At 45.6% G+C, this 7,500-nt stretch overlaps 9 non-coding genes across 9 annotated transcripts; all 9 read right to left on the bottom strand.

Annotated features, from left to right (window-relative positions):
- Positions 1 to 262: 262 nt before the first annotated feature.
- trnap-agg (transfer RNA proline (anticodon AGG)) lies at positions 263 to 334 on the bottom strand. The gene has a single exon. It is a non-coding gene; the product is annotated as a tRNA-Pro (tRNA).
- Positions 335 to 1,283: 949 nt separating this feature from the next.
- On the bottom strand, positions 1,284 to 1,355 carry trnaq-cug (transfer RNA glutamine (anticodon CUG)). The gene has a single exon. It is a non-coding gene; the product is annotated as a tRNA-Gln (tRNA).
- Positions 1,356 to 1,761: 406 nt separating this feature from the next.
- Positions 1,762 to 1,833, bottom strand: trnaq-cug (transfer RNA glutamine (anticodon CUG)). Its single transcript has one exon. It is a non-coding gene; the product is annotated as a tRNA-Gln (tRNA).
- A 917-nt stretch (positions 1,834 to 2,750) lies between these two features.
- trnar-ccg (transfer RNA arginine (anticodon CCG)) lies at positions 2,751 to 2,822 on the bottom strand. The gene has a single exon. It is a non-coding gene; the product is annotated as a tRNA-Arg (tRNA).
- Positions 2,823 to 3,281: 459 nt separating this feature from the next.
- On the bottom strand, positions 3,282 to 3,353 carry trnap-agg (transfer RNA proline (anticodon AGG)). The gene has a single exon. It is a non-coding gene; the product is annotated as a tRNA-Pro (tRNA).
- Positions 3,354 to 3,845: 492 nt separating this feature from the next.
- Positions 3,846 to 3,917, bottom strand: trnaq-cug (transfer RNA glutamine (anticodon CUG)). The gene has a single exon. It is a non-coding gene; the product is annotated as a tRNA-Gln (tRNA).
- A 67-nt stretch (positions 3,918 to 3,984) lies between these two features.
- On the bottom strand, positions 3,985 to 4,056 carry trnap-agg (transfer RNA proline (anticodon AGG)). The gene has a single exon. It is a non-coding gene; the product is annotated as a tRNA-Pro (tRNA).
- A 1,497-nt stretch (positions 4,057 to 5,553) lies between these two features.
- On the bottom strand, positions 5,554 to 5,625 carry trnap-agg (transfer RNA proline (anticodon AGG)). Its single transcript has one exon. It is a non-coding gene; the product is annotated as a tRNA-Pro (tRNA).
- A 1,442-nt stretch (positions 5,626 to 7,067) lies between these two features.
- Positions 7,068 to 7,139, bottom strand: trnaq-cug (transfer RNA glutamine (anticodon CUG)). Its single transcript has one exon. It is a non-coding gene; the product is annotated as a tRNA-Gln (tRNA).
- Between the last annotated feature and the right edge of the window lie 361 nt (positions 7,140 to 7,500).

Here is a 7,500-nt window from a genome sequence, read left to right as displayed (position 1 = left end):
AAGGCTCACAGGTCCGTGAAGCGATCCAAGAATCTATTTTTTGCCATATCTCCACTGCTTGGGCTGCATTCCTAAACCAATGATTAGAAAAATGTCAATTTAAAGTTTAAACTGCAGATGAAGAACTAAGAAGAGCAGCGAGAAGTGGGTATGAAAACATGCAGACGCAGCTTTAGTCTTAATTGACAGTGGCATACGTTTGGCCCAGGAATGGCAGAATAGACTGAAACTGCTCAAGAAAAGATGCTGTAAAGACAGAAGAGGGCTCGTCCGGGATTTGAACCCGGGACCTCTCGCACCCTAAGCGAGAATCATACCCCTAGACCAACGAGCCACAGATTGCTGTTCAGTGGAGGTCACTTCGCCACGTACTTCAGTCTGCTCGATGCTACGGTCGCTCCAACATCCTGGCTGTAGCTGACAAGGGCAGACATAGAACTCATGCACTGACCAGATTTCTGAGAAACTCAATTTTTACGTACCAGCTCTAGCTTGGCCTGCCTTCGTAGAATAATGTTGATTAAAATACCAAACGACAAAACACATGAGCTGAATTTAACAGCAGAAACACAAATCTTGCCGATGAGAAGCTTTCTGAGGTCTGTAATGCTTCTTCACAGAGTGTCAGGTGACACCTGTCTTGTCAATTTAGTTCCTGCTCAGTTTTATGTGAGTTCTAGATTGTTAGGAGGCCATTGTACCAATACATTTTAAGACACACTGCCACAAAGAAAGTTGTGACATACCCCAAGCTCCTCCTTGCCAAGCACTGCCAGACAGACTCTCACGGTTCCTTCCTCTCAGAAGGTTCCACCGAGATTTGAACTCGGATCGCTGGATTCAGAGTCCAGAGTGCTGACCGTTACACCATGGAACCTACAGTGTCTGCACATCTGTTTGAAGTGTAGAAAACACTCAAGGAGGCTCTGCGAACAGCAACTAACCAGCAAGCATCAGAACGTTCTGGGATTTGAACTCGGGCCCACTTGGTCTCTTCAGCAATAAAAGAAAAACAAACAAACCCCAACTCCAACTAGCCCTCAGATGCTCCTGCAACTAGCAAACGCAAGATGAAGGCTCACAGGTCCGTGAAGCGATCCAAGAATCTATTTTTTGCCATATCTCCACTGCTTGGGCTGCATTCCTAAAGCAATGATTAGAAAAATGTCAAGTCAAAGTTTAAACTGCAGATGAAGAACTAAGAAGAGCAGCGAGAACTGGGAATGAAAACATGCAGATGCAGCTTCAGTGTTAATTGACAGCAGCATATGTTGGACTCTTGAAGGTTCCACCGAGATTTGAACTCGGATCGCTGGATTCAGAGTCCAGAGTGCTAACCGTTACACCATGGAACCTACAGTGTCTACACATCTGTTTGAAGTGCAGAAAACACTCAAGGAGGCTCAGCGAACAGCAACTAACCAGCAAGCATCAGAACGGTCTGGGATTTGAACTCGGGCCCACTTGGTCCCGCTCAGCAATAAAAAAAAACAAACAAACCCCAACTCCAACAAGCCCTCAGATGCTCCTGCAACTAGCAAACGCAAGATGAAGGCTCACAGGTCCGTGAAGCGATCCAAGAATCTATTTTTTGCCATATCTCCACTGCTTGGGCTGCATTCCTAAACCAATGATTAGAAAAATGTCAAGTCAAAGTTTAAACTGCAGATGAAGAACTAAGAAGAGCAGCGAGAACTGGGCATGAAAACATGCAGATGCAGCTTTAGTCTTAATTGACAGCAGCATATGTTGGACTCTTGAAGGTTCCACCGAGATTTGAACTCGGATCGCTGGATTCAGAGTCCAGAGTGCTAACCATTACACCATGGAACCTACAGTGTCTGCACATCTGTTTGAAGTGTAGAAAACACTCAAGGAGGCTCAGCGAACAGCAACTAACCAGCAAGCATCAGAACGGTCTGGGATTTGAACTCGGGCCCACTTGGTCCCGTTCAGCAATAAAAGAAAAAAAACAAACCCCAACTCCAACAAGCCCTCAGATGCTCCTGCAACTAGCAAACGCAAAATGAAGGCTCACAGGTCCGTGAAGCGACCCAAGAATCTATTTTTTGCCATATCTCCACTGCTTGGGCTGCATTCCTAAACCAATGATTAGAAAAATGTCAAGTCAAAGTTTAAACTGCAGATGAAGAACTAAGAAGAGCAGCGAGAAGTGGGTATGAAAACATGCAGACACAGCTTTAGTCTTAATTGACAGTGGCATACGTTTGGCCCAGGAATGGCAGAATAGACTGAAACTGCTCAAGAAAAGATGCTGTAAAGACAGAAGAGGGCTCGTCCGGGATTTGAACCCGGGACCTCTCGCACCATAAGCGAGAATCTACAGTGTCTGCACATCTGTTTGAAGTGTAGAAAACACTCAAGGAGGCTCTGCGAACAGCAACTAACCAGCAAGCATCAGAATGTTCTGGGATTTGAACTCGGGCCCACTTGGTCTCTTCAGCAATAAAAGAAAAACAAAAACAAACGCCAACTCCAACTAGCCCTCAGATGCTCCTGCAACTAGCAAACGCAAGATGAAGGCTCACGGGTCCGTGAAGCGATCCAAGAATCTATTTTTTGCCATATCTCCACTGCTTGGGCTGCATTCCTAAACCAATGATTAGAAAAATGTCAAGTCAAAGTTTAAACTGCAGATGAAGAACTAAGAAGAGCAGCGAGAACTGGGCATGAAAACATGCAGATGCAGCTTTAGTCTTAATTGACAGCAGCATATGTTGGACTCTTGAAGGTTCCACCGAGATTTGAACTCGAATCGCTGGATTCGGAGTCCAGAGTGCTAACCGTTACACCATGGAACCTACAGTGTCTGCACATCTGTTTGAAGTGCAGAAAACACTTAAGGAGGCTCAGCGAACAGCAACTAACCAGCAAGCATCAGAACGGTCTGGGATTTGAACTCGGGCCCACTTGGTCCCGTTCAGCAATAAAAGAAAAAAAAACAAACCCCAACTCCAACAAGCCCTCAGATGCTCCTGCAACTAGCAAACGCAAGATGAAGGCTCACAGGGCCGTGAAGCGACCCAAGAATCTATTTTTTGCCATATCTCCACTGCTTGGGCTGCATTCCTAAACCAATGATTAGAAAAATGTCAATTTAAAGTTTAAACTGCAGATGAAGAACTAAGAAGAGCAGCGAGAAGTGGGTATGAAAACATGCAGACGCAGCTTTAGTCTTAATTGACAGTGGCATACGTTTGGCCCAGGAATGGCAGAATAGACTGAAACTGCTCAAGAAAAGATGCTGTAAAGACAGAAGAGGGCTCGTCCGGGATTTGAACCCGGGACCTCTCTCACCCTAAGCGAGAATCATACCCCTAGACCAACGAGCCACAGATTGCTGTTCAGTGGAGGTCACTTCGCCACGTACTTCAGTCTGCTCGATGCTACGGTCGCTCCAACATCCTGCCTCTGTAGCTGACAAGGGCAGACATAGAACTCATGCACTGACCAGATTTCTGAGAAACTCAATTTTTACGTACCAGCTCTAGCTTGGCCTGCCTTCGTAGAATAATGTTGATTAAAATACCAAACGACAAAACACATGAGCTGAATTTAACAGCAGAAACCAACATCGTGGCAGTGACACACAAATCTTGCCGATGAGAAGCTTTCTGAGGTCTGTAATGCTTCTTCACAGAGTGTCAGGTGACACCTGTCTTGTCAATTTAGTTCCTGCTCAGTTTTATGTGAGTTCTAGATTGTTAGGAGGCCATTGTTAAAGCAGGCCACTGTACCAATACATTTTAAGACACACTGCCACAGAGAAAGTTGTGACATACCCCAAGCTCCTCCTTGCCAAGCACTGCCAGGAAGACTCTCGAAGGTTCCACCGAGATTTGAACTCGGATCGCTGGATTCAGAGTCCAGAGTGCTAACCGTTACACCATGGAACCTACAGTGTCTGCACATCTGTTTGAAGTGTAGAAACTGCTCAAGAAAAGATGCTGTAAAGACAGAAGAGCGCTCTTCCGGGATTTGAACCCGGGACCTCTCGCACCCTAAGCGAGAATCATACCCCTAGACCAACGAGCCACAGATTGCTGTTCAGTGGAGGTCACTTCGCCACGTACTTCAGTCTGCTCGATGCTACGGTCGCTCCAACATCCTGCCTCTGTAGCTGACAAGGGCAGACATAGAACTCATGCACTGACCAGATTTCTGAGAAACTCAATTTTTACGTACCAGCTCTAGCTTGGCCTGCCTTCGTAGAATAATGTTGATTAATATACCAAACGACAAAACACATGATTTGAATTTAACAGCAGAAACCAACATCGTGGCAGTGACACACAAATCTTGCCGATGAGAATCTTTCTGAGGTCTGTAATGCTTCTTCACAGAGTGTCAGGTGACACCTGTCTTGTCAATTTAGTTCCTGCTTAGTTTTATGTGAGTTCTAGATTGTTAGGAGGCCATTGTTAAAGCAGGCCACTGTACCAATACATTTTAAGACACACTGCCACAGAGAAAGTTGTGACATACCCCAAGCTCCTCCTTGCCAAGCACTGCCAGACAGACTCTCGAAGGTTCCACCGAGATTTGAACTCGGATCGCTGTATTCAGAGTCCAGAGTGCTAACCGTTACACCATGGAACCTACAGTGTCTGCACATCTGTTTGGAGTGTAGAAAACACTCAAGGAGGCTCTGCGAACAGCAACTAACCAGCAAGCATCAGAATGTTCTGGGATTTGAACTCGGGCCCACTTGGTCTCTTCAGCAATAAAAGAAAAACAAAAACAAACGCCAACTCCAACTAGCCCTCAGATGCTCCTGCAACTAGCAAACGCAAGATGAAGGCTCACGGGTCCGTGAAGCGATCCAAGAATCTATTTTTTGCCATATCTCCACTGCTTGGGCTGCATTCCTAAACCAATGATTAGAAAAATGTCAAGTCAAAGTTTAAACTGCAGATGAAGAACTAAGAAGAGCAGCGAGAACTGGGCATGAAAACATGCAGATGCAGCTTTAGTCTTAATTGACAGCAGCATATGTTGGACTCTTGAAGGTTCCACCGAGATTTGAACTCGAATCGCTGGATTCAGAGTCCAGAGTGCTAACCGTTACACCATGGAACCTACAGTGTCTGCACATCTGTTTGAAGTGTAGAAAACACTCAAGGAGGCTCAGCGAACAGCAACTAACCAGCAAGCATCAGAACGGTCTGGGATTTGAACTCGGGCCCACTTGGTCCTGTTCAGCAATAAAAGAAAAAAAAACAAACCCCAACTCCAACAAGCCCTCAGATGCTCCTGCAACTAGCAAACGCAAGATGAAGGCTCACAGGGCCGTGAAGCGATACAAGAATCTTTTTTTGCCATATCTCCACTGCTTGCATTCCTAAACCAATATTTAGAAAAATGTCAAGTCAAAGTTTAAACTGCAGATGAAGAACTAAGAAGAGCAGCGAGAAGTGGGTATGAAAACATGCAGACGCAGCTTTAGTCTTAATTGACAGTGGCATACGTTTGGCCCAGGAATGGCAGAATAGACTGAAACTGCTCAAGAAAAGATGCTGTAAAGACAGAAGAGGGCTCGTCCAGGATTTGAACCCGGGACCTCTCGCACCCTAAGCGAGAATCATACCCCTAGACCAACGAGCCACAGATTGCTGTTCAGTGGAGGTCACTTCGCCACGTACTTCAGTCTGCTCGATGCTACGGTCGCTCCAACATCCTGCCTCTGTAGCTGACAAGGGCAGACATAGAACTCATGCACTGACCAGATTTCTGAGAAACTCAATTTTTACGTACCAGCTCTAGCTTGGCCTGCCTTCGTAGAATAATGTTGATTAAAATACCAAACGACAAAACACATGAGCTGAATTTAACAGCAGAAACCAACATCGTGGCAGTGACACACAAATCTTGCCGATGAGAAGCTTTCTGAGGTCTGTAAGGCTTCTTCACAGAGTGTCAGGTGACACCTGTCTTGTCAATTTAATTCCTGCTCAGTTTTATGTGAGTTCTAGATTGTTAGGAGGCCATTGTACCAATACATTTTAAGACACACTGCCACAAAGAAAGTTGTGACATACCCCAAGCTCCTCCTTGCCAAGCACTGCCAGACAGACTCTCAAGGTTCCTTCCTCTCAGAAGGTTCCACCGAGATTTGAACTCGGATCGCTGGATTCAGAGTCCAGAGTGCTGACCGTTACACCATGGAACCTACAGTGTCTGCACATCTGTTTGAAGTGTAGAAAACACTCAAGGAGGCTCTGCGAACAGCAACTAACCAGCAAGCATCAGAACGTTCTGGGATTTGAACTCGGGCCCACTTGGTCTCTTCAGCAATAAAAGAAAAAAAAACAAACCCCAACTCCAACTAGCCCTCAGATGCTCCTGCAACTAGCAAACGCAAGATGAAGGCTCACAGGTCCGTGAAGCGATCCAAGAATCTATTTTTTGCCATATCTCCACTGCTTGGGCTGCATTCCTAAAGCAATGATTAGAAAAATGTCAAGTCAAAGTTTAAACTGCAGACGAAGAACTAAGAAGAGCAGCGAGAACTGGGCATGAAAACATGCAGATGCAGCTTCAGTGTTAATTGACAGCAGCATATGTTGGACTCTTGAAGGTTCCACCGAGATTTGAACTCGGATCGCTGGATTCAGAGTGCAGAGTGCTAACCGTTACACCATGGAACCTACAGTTTCTGCACATCTGTTTGAAGTGCAGAAAACACTCAAGGAGGCTCAGCGAACAGCAACTAACCAGCAAGCATCAGAACGGTCTGGGATTTGAACTCGGGCCCACTTGGTCCCGCTCAGCAATAAAAAAAAAAAACAAACCCCAACTCCAACAAGCCCTCAGATGCTCCTGCAACTAGCAAACGCAAGATGAAGGCTCACAGGTCCGTGAAGCGATCAAAGAATCTATTTTTTGTCATATCTCCACTGCTTGGGCTGCATTCCTAAACCAATGATTAGAAAAATGTCAAGTCAAAGTTTAAACTGCAGAACTAAGAAGAGCAGCGAGAACTGGGCATGAAAACATGCAGACGCAGCTTTAGTCTTAATTGACAGCAGCATATGTAGGACTCTTGAAGGTTCCACCGAGATTTGAACTCGGATCGCTGGATTCAGAGTCCAGAGTGCTAACCATTACACCATGGAACCTACAGTGTCTGCACATCTGTTTGAAGTGTAGAAAACACTCAAGGAGGCTCAGCGAACAGCAACTAACCAGCAAGCATCAGAACGGTCTGGGATTTGAACTCGGGCCCACTTGGTCCCGTTCAGCAATAAAAGAAAAAAAACAAACCCCAACTCCAACAAGCCCTCAGATGCTCCTGCAACTAGCAAACGCAAAATGAAGGCTCACAGGTCCGTGAAGCGACCCAAGAATCTATTTTTTGCCATATCTCCACTGCTTGGGCTGCATTCCTAAACCAATGATTAGAAAAATGTCAAGTCAAAGTTTAAACTGCAGATGAAGAACTAAGAAGAGCAGCGAGAAGTGGGTATGAAAACATGCAGA

This window comes from Carassius auratus, unplaced genomic scaffold (assembly GCF_003368295.1).
Source record: "Carassius auratus strain Wakin unplaced genomic scaffold, ASM336829v1 scaf_tig00016424, whole genome shotgun sequence".
Taxonomy (NCBI): domain Eukaryota; kingdom Metazoa; phylum Chordata; class Actinopteri; order Cypriniformes; family Cyprinidae; genus Carassius; species Carassius auratus.
Note: the sequence above shows the minus strand (reverse complement) of the source record. Positions and strands in the feature narration are given on the sequence as shown.